Source organism: Nyctibius grandis, chromosome 11 (genome assembly GCF_013368605.1).
Source record: "Nyctibius grandis isolate bNycGra1 chromosome 11, bNycGra1.pri, whole genome shotgun sequence".
Lineage (NCBI taxonomy): Eukaryota > Metazoa > Chordata > Aves > Nyctibiiformes > Nyctibiidae > Nyctibius > Nyctibius grandis.
The window spans coordinates 24,445,004-24,460,540 of NC_090668.1; the positions used below are offsets into that span (position 1 = coordinate 24,445,004).

Genomic DNA, 15,537 nt, shown 5'->3' on the forward strand with positions numbered 1-15,537 from the left:
GCGCCCCCGTCACAACAGAGATGTGTCCCCCCCTTCCCCGACAGCCTCCTCGGACACAAGGGAATGAGTGGCAGGAAGGACGGCTGCCGGGAGGGTGTCTTGTAAGGATGCTGTAGTGGAAAAGTGTTATTTGCCTGTGAATTCTGGCACGCCAGGCTCTTATTGTCATTGGCTCTCGGCCAAGCGCTGCCAGGACACAAAAAGTCAATTTACACCAGGATTTTCATTGACTCGCTACCCCTCGGTCCTCACGTTTTGGGGGCAGCTTATTATGAAAGCTGGCACTGGCCATATGCGGAGTTTTCACATCAGTGTTCATCCTAATTAACAGCGTGCCAGGATGGAGAGTAAATTACAGCGGGCCTGGATAGTGTTCACTGTGAAAAATAGTGTGTTATTAATCTGGGGCAATCTATTGTGTGTCAAGGATTACATGACTCCTCATTTTCCTTAAAAAAAAACCCACAGGGAAAAAAAAAACAACACAAAACAGTCTTTAAAGCCAAACCATTAAAGCCATAAAATTCTGCTCTTCTAAGTGAAGTTTCTGAAGGCAGTAAAAACCTCCAGAATTAAAATAAATACCAAGACAGACCAAGATTTATCACTTGAGGCTAAACATTCAAGGGGAAGCATCAGAAGTTATGACTTTTTGTTTGGTAACAGGATGCTGATGGTGCAGCGGAGATGAGGACCACGCTTACACCAGTCCCTACACAAGGGCAGGGAAAGGATCAAGGGACCTAAACCCCATCTCTTTTGTTCCTCCCCAGAAGGAAGAGCTCTTTCCAGGTCTTTTGGGTAGCAGCTTCCAAATATTTTGGGACTGACTTTCTCTTGGGAAGACAAAGTGGAGCCGGACACAGGATGGTGAGAGGAGAGCAGCATTTTAGAGGAGGCACCCACGCAACCCAAGGGCAGAAATTCATCTCCTTTTTGGCTCCTACCTGATTCTTGCAGGATCAAACAACAAAACAACCACAAACCGCTCGTAAACAGAAGTCAGTGCTAATAAAGCCAGAAAATAGAGAGATCTGCAGCTCTGAGCTCCAGTGACGATGTGTATGAGGTGCCAATGGAAGGACACACCCAGCAGCCGGGCTGGGCACACACCGGATGGCACAGACAAGGTCCAGGTCAGCACATGGGGCAAGAACTAATATCTCCTCTGGGAGGAGAGCCCTGGAAATAAGGCACCTTAATAGAAAAGCAAAGCAAACGATGGCAAAGCAGGCAAGTAATGCCACGTCCAGTAAGAGAGGAGATGCACTAACCCTTGCAGACCATCCAGGAGACAACCCTAGATATCGCTTAGGAAAGATCTCTAAGCCCAGATTCTGATTTTTAAACATAGCTGCTCCCAATCCAGAGATGGAAGTACATCCCATGTATCAGAACATCCCATGTTTTACTAATCAGTATTAAAAAAAAATAAAAAATAACTTATTCTCAATACCCACGTCTTGCCCTTTTCTCTGAACTAGCTGGTTTGGACCCTGTCAGAGTCAGGAGACTGCATTAACCCGAGCTGATGTACTAAGCCATCAATTCTGCATCCAAGATGTTGCCTTCAAGCTCATTATCCAAAGCCCAAATTGCAAAGGATTAGATACCTTCACTCCACATACCAGCAAGAAAAGGAGGGGGGGGGGGAAAAAATCAAATAAAATTCACAAGCCCACAATCTAATTAGGAAAAAACCTTCCAGTCCTGAAGCATTTGTCAGTTTTTCATGCTGCAAAACGCATACTAACACCCTGGCACGGGACTGCCGTTACGCCGCTCCCGTAACACGCCGGGAGCCATCAGCATCAGGCCTTCCTAATGTGTCTCAGAAACAATAGCAATTACAGAGTCGCCCATTCATATCTAAAGGCTTACCAGACTACAGCTTCCCTCAGGAGGCTACAGGCATTTCATCGAAGCAATTATATTTATGTAGCATTAAAGTACTTTCTTTAAAGCCACGGCAGTTACCTCTTCGCATCCCAAGCACAGCAGTAACGAGGAGCCCTCTCGCCCAACCCGAACTCCTCCAAGCATATTTTTTGCCTGTTTAAAGATTGCTAAAACATACGCACGTTGGGGGGGGTTTTGCTGCCTTATTTTTAATGTTATTACATTTTAACGTTATTACATTCCCTCACCCAAGGGATCTGACATGCAGATTGGAGCCTATTTACATGACAAGGGCCCAAAATGGAAGAAGCTCATCAGTTTATTCAGCTTCCCCAGTTCTCATCATGTCATCAAGGACCTTGTGATGTCTGGCGATGCCGCGAAGCCCCAACATTCAGCGTTTCACAGCTCTGTCAACCTTAGCTCTCGTTATGTTAAAAGCGAGATTTTTTTCAAGCTTTTTTTTCCCCCTCCACAAATCATAAATGCTAGAAACATGACTTCAGTGTATCCTAACAGCTAAAAGTCAATAGACAACTTAAAGGAACTAATAGTTTATTATTTTTTAATATCAAGAATTCAGAACAGCGTTATGATTTTAGGAGGGGAAAGACAGCTCAAATCAGGTTTTAATGCTGGAAGCTGACAATATAACACATTATTTTTCACTTTTCCCCCCCTTTTCCTCCAGGAAGCAAAGCAGCTCCCTAGAAATATTCCACCGATGAATTTCACAGCGTGCATCGAAAAAGTGATGTCTCAAATCTCTGCCATCCAACAGCTGATGGTATTTTCCCTTCGAGCTGCACCCTACCAGCACGCCTGGCTTGTGGGGGCTGCCGACGGCCAGTTCAGCAGCCGGGATCCCGGCTTGAAGAGACATTTCCTTCAAAGCAAAGGCTCTGATATGCAGCGGGGATTTTTTTAGTGCTTGAAGCACTAGTCAGAGGAATAGATTCCTTGTGTTTGACCAACGCTTCCTTGGATCTGGGCTCTCCATCTTCCTTCCCGAGCTCTTTGCGTCGGAGAGCAGAGCTACCACGACTCTGTACAGCGGTGCTGCCCAGCCCGGCATCCCAAAAAGATCACCCAGCGGCTTGTCTGTCCTTTTGGGGTAGGAAACCAGCAGCCTGAACGGTGCAGCTGGCAGAGCATCTTGCAGGCACGAAACTGACCCCCATCCCTCCTGCCTGCCCGCGCCCTTCGGCGGATGCCGTGGGCTGGACCGGCTCCTGGCCGCCTCGCCACGGCGCAGCCAACCGCTGCACTGGCCTAAGGATGAACTTGTTGCCATGGCAGGAGTCGAAGCACGCATCACGCTGCCGGCCCGGCCGGCTGCTCCTCCACAACGGCTTTTTGTTGTTCCTTTCTCACCGAGGCGGCCCTGCCGCGATGAGCCCATCCTCTCGCCACACTGGAGCAGCCTGGCAAAACCCAGCTGACCATAAAGCGCCGTGGCTAAGGGCCCAACAGCACGTTCCTCTGCCACAAACTCTGCCCCTTCCCTGCCCGCTGCAGGGCACGGCGTGGGAAAGCAGAGCCCACGGTGCGAGGTGAGCCTCCCGCATAAAGGGACGCCAAAGTTTTGAGGCAGGAGCTCTGTTCGATACAGAGAAGGAGATTTTTAAGTGAGGGGAAACAGCATCACTCGAAAAGGGGGTTGTCTCCAGCTAATCCATTTCCTCACTGCTGCTGGGATGTTTGTCACAGGACAGGCTTAGCTCAGCTGCTGGGTAGTGCCTTTTAAAACTCCCTTACAGCTTTGATTAGCCTTGCTAAAACTAAGGGCATCTCTCATTCACACACTAATTAACGGCAGGCTCAGAAGAGTTTGGTATCCCTCGTCGCTGCAGATTTTAACAAGGAGAAATACAAAGGTGGACTTAAAAATAAAAGCAACGCTCCTTCCCGAGCGGCAGTTTCAGCGCCTCGGAGATTACAAGCCAGCCCCGCTCTGCGTGTCAGCAAACCTTTCCAAAATAATGAGCCTGCTTCCGTCCCAGGCAGCTCCTGTTGCACTGGAAAAATGAGCAGAAAGGTATTATGGGCTCACACTCACCAGATGGATGTCCTGCTTTGTTCTCCACTTACAGAAAACCCTACACACACAGTTTGGATTATCTTCATTGTAATTCTAATCACCACCTCTCTATAAGGGAGGGAGGGGGGGAAGGATCCTTGCCTCGGTCAGGAGAGCTAATTAAAAGTTGTGAGTCATCCAGACTTCTCCACACACTGGAAATGCTTTTGGAAGAGCAGGTAATCTCTCATTCTTGAGGGAACCTAGTTAGCAGAAGAAAAATTAAGCAGGCTCCCCTTGGGCAGGGAGCTGTACAAGAACAAACCCCATTTCCCCCGCGGGATGCGGCAGTACGAATCGCAGAGATGCTTCAGACATCTGCAAACCATGTGAAACAGAGAGCCGTGTGCTCCCCAGCGCAGAGACACAAACACCTCCTGGGTACGTACACCCACACTGGCTTTTAAAACCCCTTGTCTAAGAGGCTTTTGCATACAAATATATGATGCAGGGACCCCTGTCTTCACCTAAAAGGACTTCTGAGCCCTCTGGTTGGCTCCTGGATGGCTGGGTACAAGCTCAAATGTCTCACAAGAGCCAGACCCACGAGCCTCATGCAAATCGACAGCCGGCAGCAACACGAGGTCCATGTGGTGCCCAGCTCCTCAACCCCGATCAGCTGCGGAGCAACCAGTGCCGAGCAGCGTGTCCAGAGGGAACCAGCCTCCCCAGACCCACCACAGTGGGACCGAGCTGCCAGTGCTGATAATGAGCTCTGACAGCTCCAAGCAGGGTCAGGGCCCCCCGCACCAGCACAGCACAGTCAAAGGGGCTGGGGGGAGCTGGGGACCACCAACCCCTCCGTCCCCAGTTCCCGGAGACACGAGGGCATCGGGAGAGCTGCCTGAGGTCACACGGGACAGCAGCAGAGCAGCCAGGCTTCCCGAGGTATCAATCACCACACTGCTTCAGCTGAAATGCTTGAGCCTGAATCCTTAAACCTAGCACCCAGGCTCTGTATTTAAGAGGTTGATCAGTCCGTGTCATTTAGAGGTGCTGGGCACCTGCAGAGCCTGAGCCCTCATGAAGGTCTAGAGCACCCATGGTTGTCCCAAGGGACAAGGAAGCTGTTTTCTCTTTGGCTACCATAAAATTTAAAAAAAAAAAAAAAAAAAAATTATTTCTGTTGTTGTCTCCATTTAGCCCGCACCCAGGGGTAAACAATAACCAGTTGTTTCATCACCCAAAACCCCTCCCCAGATGAAAAAGGGAATTGGGAAAAGGAGGGAACAGATTTAATAAAATAAGAAAACAAATATCAGTACTAATACAAAAGACACAAAATTATACTTAGCTCATGGAGTGGTGGCAATCATCGAGAAGAGAAGTGATGACAAGTAGAGAGAACAGAGCAAAGAGCCCCTATCCCCACCAGCTTCCCCATTTATAGTGACCCTGACATTAATGGTATAGACTACACCTGTGGGCCAGCCTGGGGCAGCTGCCCTGGATCTAACTGCTAATGGCCTTGATCACCATCCCACAGCAGGCCACAAACTGAAACAACATGGAACAGAAAAGTGATTCTATAAATTTTATCCCCGCAAAAGCAGGACAGTTGTCATCCTTCACACGGCCAGCCCAGCATGCAGGGAGCCTCTTTCGCCTGGGCAGCAAGTGTTGCTGCTCTTCCCGCTCCCCACCACCGGCAGCAGAGATGGGGCAGAGACTGCTGCTGGGGTGGGGAAGGAGGGAGAAGGGGTCACACTACCTGTACCCTCAGGGCTGGCAAAGCTCGGCTGTGCCCATACAACTGGGGAGCCTGCCCTGCCAGCCCAGGCGCCAGGCAATGCCCTGCAGAGCCCGGGCAGGCCCAGGGCTTCTCGGGGCAGCGGGAGCGTAGCTGACACCTCCACGTCCCCCTTCTGCAAAGGTCTCTCTAATGCAGGTGAAGAATTTAAAGACAGATTTTTCCCAATGGTCATAAAATGTCTCCAAATGTTATTACCTATAGGTTCGCTTAAAAATAATTTATTTTATAATGTGAAGGGTCTGGAGGGTCTGACCTACGAGGAACAGCTGAGGGAGGTGGGGGTGTTTAGCCTGGAGAAGAGGAGGCTCAGAGGTGACCTTAGTGCAGTCTACAACTACCTGAAGGGAGGTTGTAGTGGAGTGGGAGTCAGCCCCTTCTCCCAGGCAACTAGCGCTAGGACAAGAGGACATAGCCTCAAGCTTGGCCAGGGGAGGGTCAGGTTGGACATTAGGAAGCATTTCTTCTCAGCAAGGGTCATTAGCCATTGGAAGGGGCTGCCCAGGGAGGTGGTGGAGTCACCATCTCTGGAGGTGTTTAAGAAAAGACTGGACATGGCCCTTAGTGCCATGGTCTAGTTGCCATGGTGGTGTCAGGGCAATGGTTGGACTCGATGAGCCCAGAGCACTCTTCCAACCTGATTGATTCTGTGATTCTGTGACCTTTTCCTCTCTCTCCCCTACTTTTTTTTTTTCTTTTGAAAGAGTTCAAGCTGACCCACTTGGGTCCCTGCCTCCCCTCTCCCCCTGAGCATTAGATTCACCAATGAAAGATGCCGTCAGGACTTTCCCTCCCACCCCTTTACACATTGCCATGGGAAACCACGGTGAGCTGGACGTGGATGCTGCTCTGAGCAAAGTGCCTCAGCAAGTACCCTCACCTTGGCCCTGGAAAACCCTCTTGGCAAAAGGACACTCCAGTCGATGCTCCGACCTTTCTGCTCAAGGCAAATCCAACCCAAAATAGACACGATGCATTTCTGCTAACAAAACGATTTGCAAACCGATTTTAACTGGCACAGCTTGTGGACCTGGACATTTGCAACCAGCTCATCCCAAATACACACTAACTCTGGCTTTTTGTTGTATGTGAAGACTTGGGCAAACCTGAATCACGTTTCTTCAGTGCTCAGTGAAGCCATGAACCCAGATTGCACATCCTTGGCTTCTCCCTGTCCCTCCTGCTGCACCCACGACTTCCTCCATGATGAGAGTTCACTGTCCCCCTTCCCTCTTTGAAGGGGGACAGTTCCCACTGTCCCCCTCCTCCACATCAGCATTCCTCTGCAGTCTCAGCAAAGCAGTGCAATCCCTGGGAGGGCGAGCTATGGCCCGAGATGAGGATGGGCATCATCCTGCCCACAGACATGGGCAGGGAACGCAATGCACCGCGCTCAAAAGCCACCAGCCAATTTGCAATGCCGTGCTCAGAGATGAGCATCGCGACCGAAGAAACACAAGCTCCTGCTCCTGCTGCTGGCCAAAAACATCTCACAGGGATCAACCATGAATCGATCCAGCAGCTTTGCTGTCCCTGCCCTTCCTAGGCACAGCAGGCAGGAAAATGCTCGGTCTTCCCTTGATGAATAAGCACAGAAGTATCTATGAAACGCAGCGGAGCACAATGCTGCAGCTGAAGCATGCACACACTGAGCCTTTGCCACTACTCCAACACCGCCACTCATTTACACACCAGCAGCCTAAAACTATCTCTTTTGTACACCCAAATTGATCCTCACTCTTAATTAGTGGTCTCAGTTGCACCAAAATTTCATTTGTTTCTTCCAAATGTGGCCTGATCCATTGTCCCTCTCTCGTGACCTGTGAAAATTAGTCATTGAGCTCAGTGACAGTGGTAAGTGTGAAATGCAGCATCAAAGGGACATAATGGGGGCCTCTTAGGACTGACAAAACCCCACCATTAATCAAGGCAAGCTCAAGAGGTGTGAACTTGCTGAGGTATGTGAGTGGTGCGGGTCCTCCCACAGCCGGCTGGATGCAGAGGGATGTGCGGGCGCAGGAGAGCTCCCCACCATCCCGAGGACCGCAGCCTGCCCCGGGCTGGGGATGCGTGCGGGGAGGAGCCTGAGCATCGCTGCTCCCGGGGCAGATGGTCCCTGCTCTGCAAGTCCTGAGGATTTGCCTGCTTGCTTTCCAAAAGAGCTTACGGAGCTGCGCTTTTCCAGGCAGCTCCTTAGTTCAGAGAGTGGGGATGGAGTTCGTCTTGTGATACCCAATGCACTGTGGCCCCTGCCACTGCCAGGAGCGATGTCAGGGACCCCACACCAGCTCAGGAGGGAGATGTCAGCATGTCCCTCTGTGTTTCCAGAGCTAACACGAGAGCCTGCAGGTCCCCAGAGCCAAACAACACAACATCGTCCATCCAGCAGGCCCCTGCACTGACCCCCTTGTGCAATCCCAGGACCAAGTGAATGGGGAATGCACAACCAGCACAGACAGACCAGAGCAGTGTGGACCCCTTCGCCAGGGGAGGTTCAGGTTGGACATTAGGAAGCATTTCTTCTCAGCAAGGGTCATTAGCCATTGGAAGGGGCTGCCCAGGGAGGTGGTGGAGTCACCATCTCTGGAGGTGTTTAAGAGAAGACTAGACATGGCACTTAGTGCCCTGGTCTAGTTGCCATGGTGGTGTCAGGGCAATGGTTGGACTCGATGATCTCAGAGGTTTCTTCCAACCTGGCTGATTCTGTGATTCTGTGACCCTGCAGCAAAATCCCCCAGGGAAACATCCCAGGGACCGGGGCCCGAGAGCCCTGTGGACAAACCTGCCCAGGTACAAAGCCAGAGCAGCCCTGCTCAGCCGCAGAGACAGCAGCAAGGCAGCTGAAAGGGCAGGGGACCCATCTTAGCTGGCGGGGGTAGAGAGAGTTTTAACACCAGAAAACCGAAGCAAAGAGGTAAATTTCTGCAAAATTCAAACCTCCAGAGCAAAGCAGCGTGTTTAAACCCTCTCCTGCAAATCCATGTCATTAGACAGAATAACTTGGACTCGGCAAATCCAAATGACTCTCACTTTCAAGGTCCTGCATTCAGAAGCCCACAATGGAGAACAATGAGGTAGAGAAAAAGCCGAGGATCTTGACGCCGCATTCAGGAGGCCATCTGGTCCGGCCGGCACAGCCAGCGCTGGGAACGGGCAGCGCCGTGGCTTGAGATTTAATCTGAGCCACTTATTGAGTAACCTCAGGCGAATCGTTTGACCTTCTCTTGCCTCAGTCAACCCAACTGTAAAATTGGGTTTAAAGCAAGAACCTCTCTGAAAACCATATGCTGTGCCTAGGAGGAGTGGGAGCAGACTCCCTTCCCAGCAACAGGGCTGCGATGGTGGGTAGAGCCAAAACTGGAGTGGCAGAGGCAGGGCACGGAGCGGGGATCCAGCACCCCTCGGTGTCGGGGAGCTCTGGCTGACGGCTCTCCCGGGTCTCATCCTGCCATCCCTGGGAAAGCAGCTTTAGTCCCTGTGTGGGGACTCACCCATCAGAGGGGATTTGTGAGGTCTGCCCTTGCCCTACTGCACCCAAACGCCCCAAACATTCAGAGCAGGGTCCCCAAATCCCAATCTCATAGCGAGCAGGCTGCTGTGGGCAGGGATCAGCACAAAAGACACGGCCCTGACAAAATCAGGCACCTTTCTCCACAGCTTCTGTGCCCTTTTATTTATTTCCGTATTTTGCTCTTTTCAGTAACTGTGGGTTACAGCCATGACCAGAGCTTCGAGGCAAACACAGCGATGCTTCCCTTTAACTCGCTGGTTACCCGCTAGATCAAGAGCATTGATTGCTCTGGTCAAATGCCCCCAAAAATCGATTCCTACTCACAGCCTTGCCAATGAACGGCGGCACAAAAACAGCCCCTCTCTCACCTGGGCACCAGCCTTTCCCCGGCACTGCGCGCCCTTCTCCTCCTGGCAGGCACGGATGAAACATCATCCCCAGCTAACGTGGGTCCCCAATAAACACAAAATAGCAACTTCCCCCCCCTCCAAGGTGCTCACAGGGGTGTGCAAATGATGTCACTGACAGTAAACCCACCCCGGGTTCAGAGAGGGGAAACTGAGGCACTGCTTGTGCATGGATGTTACTGGCTACACCACGGCCAGCTTGGGACCCTTGTAGGGCAGAATGAGAGTGAAAGCCATATATAACCATCACACCATCACCAGCCCGCTGGCAAAACAACCATATAACTAGTGGCATTACAAATCCTTAAGCTGAGATGAGCCTAAGTAGATAAAGAGCTGCTCTAGGTGACGGCACCAAAGAGATCCCGGGCTGACGACTGCAAGCAGAAGACTAAGGTAGCAGAGACCTGCCCTCCCGAATACAATAACGGAGGAGGGTGTCCCCATGCTTCGAGGAGAGGCTGAGGCAAAGCAGCAGCAGGAGGGACAAGCAGGGTACACGCAGGTGAGGCTGGGCACCGTGCTGTCTCCACAGAGACACAGGTACCGGCAGAGCATCACCCCAGGCAGCGAACTCGGGAGCAGCCTCGTGCTGCAGAGATGTCAGAACTTCCTCAGCTGTGCTCCAAGAGTTAATTGAGACAGATAACTCAACAGTGCTACCATTAATGAAATTCTTCTGATATATTTCCCCTGAGCTTTCTATAAATGACTAAGTGACATTACTGCCTGCAGCGCGAGCCCCCTCCATGAGAGATAACATTGCCGGAGCGAAGGTTGGCGCATCCACGTTAGGAGCCTGGCAGAGAAGTGCAAGATGATATTTAAATAACTATCACACTGCTAAGAAATGAGCAGCCAAAAGAAATATGGTCTTATAATGTGCTCAAGTCTCAGGATGAATCCTGGCTGTAACTGAAATGCAGTGGGTGGTAAGTGACAAACTCTTTTAATCCTGCAAATCTACTAAAATTCCCAGTCAAACCTCTCTGATCTCCCCCCAGTGACTCCTATATTTGTGCATTTGTTTTGCAGCACACGCAGGGCCAAATACCGCAACAGCACAGATGTGAGAGGCAGCATCACGTGAGCCAGGACGTCCTAGAGGCAGCCAAAAGAGCTGATGGAGGGAAATAACCCACTCACCCATCATATCCATCCCCTGGAAACATCTCCCAGTCTTTTTGCTTTACTTAATTTGTTTTTCTTTCCTTTTTTTAGTAATTCCTCAGGGGTATTTTTCCCCTCTGAGACCCACTGCTAGAAGCCCAGAACTTGCTCTGGGCTTACCAAGAGCCGTGAGCATTCAAAGCACAGACAATAAAGAAACATCACTGGCATCAGGACTGAGCCCTTACGCTCAGCATTTGGGAAGAAAGGGCATTAAGTGCAAGCAGAGCCACAACTGAAAAACAAAAATATCTTGTTTGTGGCTGGAGGAAACGTGCCATGCAACACCCAGGGTTAAACTGCAATAAAACGCAAGCGACCATTAGCCAAAAGCTCCTGGGAGTAACACAACCGTGCCTCCAGAGCTGCAAACCGACACTTTAAAAGCATACCTCTCCCTCCAGCACGTGTTTCGCACCACTCAAACATGTCATCACAAAAGTATCCCGCTTCCAACCACGGAAACAGGTTGGCTGGATCTAAGCACAAGCTATAGGTAGGGCTCTGCTGACAATACACATACTGTACGTGCACGAGAGAAAACCAACAGCAAACCCACGTGTTTAAGGTCTGCCTTGATGTTTTGAGCCGCGACTCGCAATCTGCATCCAAACAGTGGCACTGCCCAGGAAATACCTTGGTGACAACTTCGGTGCCACCTTATTTAAACCTTAATTTAAAATGCTAACTTCATAATGAGTGGAACAAAACTGTGCAAAAACATTTCCCACTCTAATCCTGGTTTGATCCCCCCAGTATGGCCTTCTTTTGTAATTACATCCCTTTGTGATCTCACTCTAATGCCTTGTATTGTGACCCATAAAATAATCAGCCCCCTTTGTCTCTCCCTAATCCTTTTAGACTTCCTTCTTGTCTCTACACTCTTATAAATGCTGCCATTATTTGGGCTCAGCAGCTCTTCCCACCACCCCAGAGCCTGGAAAGGGGGCTGCAGGTTAAACCCTGAATATATTCTGTGCAGAGGAGCTGAAACGATGGGAAGATCTTTCCTGCTTTAAAAAAACCCCACAATTCCCAACCTCCTCCCCTACCCACACAGCTTGGCAGGGAAAACAACTTGCCTGAATCCATATGCACGAGACCTCCCCCCTTTTTATAGTTTGTAGGTGACCTGGAGACCCTTGGCCTGGAGGTCGGGGCGGCCAGCGTGTTTGCGGGGAGAGCATGCGTGGCCCCAGGCTGGGCGAGAGGAGCTGCTGCTGTCGGCAGGGATCAGCACAGAGAGGAGACATGACATCTGCCTTGCCCGGGCTATCAGTCCTGCCCTCCTGCCAGCAGGGCAAGTGCCATGGATGGCCAGGCACAGTGGGATGGAGAAGAGGGATTTGGGGCAGGATGGGGGAGAGAAGGGGGTAAGGGAGCAGAGAAAGGCACAGGGATGAGTGGTGCTGCGCTTGGCTACAAAACAGGCCCCCCCAGAGCAAGAGACGATGAGGAAAGCCCAGATCTCTCCAGAGCTGTGCTCAGGTCCCACAGTACTTCAAATTACTACAAGAAAGACATGGAGGTGCTGGAGCAAGTCCAGAGAAGGGCAATGAAGCTGCTGAAGGGTCTGGAGCACAAGTCTGATGAGAAGCGGCTGAGGGACCTGGGGGTGTTTAGTCTGGAGAAAAGGAGGCTCAGGGGAGACCTTCTCGCTCTCTACAGCTACCTGAAAGGAGGGTGTAGCCAGGTGGGGTCAGTCTCTTCTCCCAGGTAACAAGCGTAGGACGAGAGGAAACAGCCTCAAGTTGTGCCAGGGGAGGTTTAGATTGGACATCAGGAACAATTTCTTCCCCGAAAGGGTTGTCAAGCACTGGAACAGGCTGCCCAGGGAAGCGGGGGAGTCACCATCCCTGGAGGGATTTAAAAGCCATGTAGATGTGATGCTGAGGGACGTGGTTTAGTGGTGGGCTTGGCAGTGCTGGGTTAACGGTTGGACTCGATGATCTTAAAGGTCCTTTCCAACCAAAATGATTCTATTCTATTCTAAATATTGGGCAGGTCCATTTCACCAAGCTTCAAGAAACCTCTTCGGCTCCAAGTTGCACAATTGACTTACTTTCCCTCTTTTCTTTTTTATTTTTAATAGCACCAGATCAAACAGGGAAAATTGCTGCTCTCAGGCTGGATGTGTGCAGAGCCTGATCTGATACCCAGTTTGATGGTGATTTCCAATTAGTGGTAACTGCTTGTTATCGAGTGATATAATCAATGGGTCTTACTCCACCGGCCGGGCTGTGATTTATGATGATGGGGAGTCAGCTCCATTAAACTACAGCATCGGCAGAAAGGGCTGGAAATGCCATGGGACAACACGATCAGAATCACAGAATCACAGAATGTCAGGGATTGGAAGGGACCTCGAAAGATCATCTAGTCCAATCCCCCTGCCAGAGCAGGATTACCTGGATCATGTCACACAGGAACGCGTCCAGGCGGGTTTTGAATGTCTCCAGAGAAGGAGACTCCACAGCCTCTCTGGGCAGCCTGTTCCAGTGATCAGTTACCCTGACTGTAAAGAAGTTTTTCCTCATATTTATGTGGAACCTCCTGTGTTCCAGCTTGCACCCGTTGCCCCTTGTTCTGTCAATGGATGTCACTGAGAAGAGCCTGGCTCCATCCTCGTGACACTTGCCCTTTACATATTTATAAACATTAATGAGGTCACCCCTCAGTCTGCTCTTCTCCAAGCTAAAGAGACCCAGCTCCCTCAGCCTCTCCTCATAAGGGAGATGTTCCACCCCCTTAATCATCTTTGTGGCTCTGCGCTGGACTCTCCCTAGCAGTTCTCTAGAGTCAAGTAAGGCCAAGTTATGGAAAGGGTTGCAATGAGAAGAAAGGCGGCTGCGTTGTGGGGAGCTCACCTTCCAAAGGAGCGGACTCCAGCCGTTACTATTGCTCAGAGGGTATCTTCATCCACAGACAGCAACGGCGTGCATCAGCTTCTGGCACGCACAAGGGAAATACAGCTCCTCGGAGAGACCCGCGAAGACACAGCCAAGCCGTGCCTCCGGAGAACACTCTGCCTACAAAACTGATTCTAATTAAGACAGCTCGGAGTCATGCGAAATTACGAAACTGTCATTAGGAGAAAGAAGGGATCTGCATTCAATAACCTGATCAGATTATAAAAACATGTTGCACTCCACAACCTTTTAAACTAACACACCAGAGTTTGAACAGACGCAGAAACAGGAACCGAAAAAATCCAACCAGCGTGTTAGGCACGGGGTGGAAACGCTGAGAGCCGCTGCTCAGCTCAGCCACGCGTGGGCTTCTTGCACACTTGTACTTGCTCAAAAGAAGGTTACACTTCAAAATACCTACAAATACCTACAAAAATATTATCAATGTGTTTAGCACCTGACCTGCCAATCCACAAACCAGCCAAGGTCCGCTTCCCTCCACCGAGTATCTTCGCTTAACAATGACGACATACAGGAATTCCCCTGAATTTTAGTTAAATAATTTAAAAGAGTCAATTTTTAGGAGGAAGGTTTTAAGAAGTGCCCCCTCCATGGGGGAGCTTCATGCACCTCGAGCCCATCGGGGCCGCACGCGCAGCGGCCGACAGCACCGTATTCTTCCAGTTAAATTTTACTCAATGCCAAGTGTTGAAGTAAATTTGAAACATAAAAATATGATATCCAGCCCACATTTCCTGAATGCAAATATGTACATTCCTCCGAGCCAAGCAGATTATATTCCAAGCACTAACACAAAGCCAGGGTCTGTAACGGTGATACGAGACTACCAGCCTGCCTTTGAAGGCAGCGAAAAGTGCAGCCGAGCTCTCGAGGGGCTCCGCTCCGTCAGATCCCTTTTATTCCTCAGTAGCACGGCCTTGATCAACTTTCAAGATTTTTGTTTGTGAAAGGTTTTTATTTCTCCTTTGCTTTTGTGTTCAGATGTCAGGCTCAGAGGGAGGAAGAGAGCAGCGGTGGGATGAGGTTTTACCCACCAGCAGTATTTACTCTGCTTCGCAATGGTCCGCTTAGCGCTTGGGTTTTTTTCCCTTCCAGGCAGCCAGCACCCGTTTCTTCAACGCAGTGGTCCCCTCATGTCTAAAATGGGGATAATTACCCTCCTCTTTTGGTTAATTTGCTTATGGGGACTTGGAGTAAGGAAAATCACTGTTACTTGTGTGTAACCGCCCTGAGACATGGGGGCTCGAGGGTACCATTGCGATTCATTCTTAGGAGATCCCATTTGACCCAAGTCCTAAGTGCAAGTGCCTGCTCCTGGGGTTCAGGACAGCGGGGAGCTCGCCCCGAGCAGCAGCTCACGTTCACCCACAACATCCCATTTTATTCCCGTTATCCGCAGGCACCTGCGGCATCAAGGCCAGGTGCCCCCTGTTTTGTGCTGGCTTCACCCAGACCTTTTCTCAGGGCTGGCAAGGAACCAAGCCCAAAGGAAGAACAGAGTCCGGAGCGTTTTCAACACGATCCCTTTTTCATCTTGATTCACGCGACACTGTGGCTACAAAAGGAAATGCTATTCAGGGACACACGGCACATCACATACATATTGATGCAGGCGGTGAGATAACAGTGTTTATCGACAATCCACTATCCCAAAGGTAATTCCTCCTGCTCTCACGTCTCCTGTTTACGGGTCCGAGGAGTTCGACATTGCACTTGTGCGCCAGCCAGCTCCCAGCTCATAAATGCCAGGGCCGTTCACCAGAAGTGCTCCAAGGTTTAGCACCACAAAA

At 50.5% G+C, this 15,537-nt stretch overlaps 1 protein-coding gene across 1 annotated transcript in view; it reads right to left on the reverse strand.

The window, feature by feature from the left end:
* The window catches only part of IGDCC3 (immunoglobulin superfamily DCC subclass member 3), a 110,156-nt gene that overhangs the window by 82,805 nt on the left and 11,814 nt on the right, over nt 1-15,537 (reverse strand). The window lies entirely within an intron of this gene.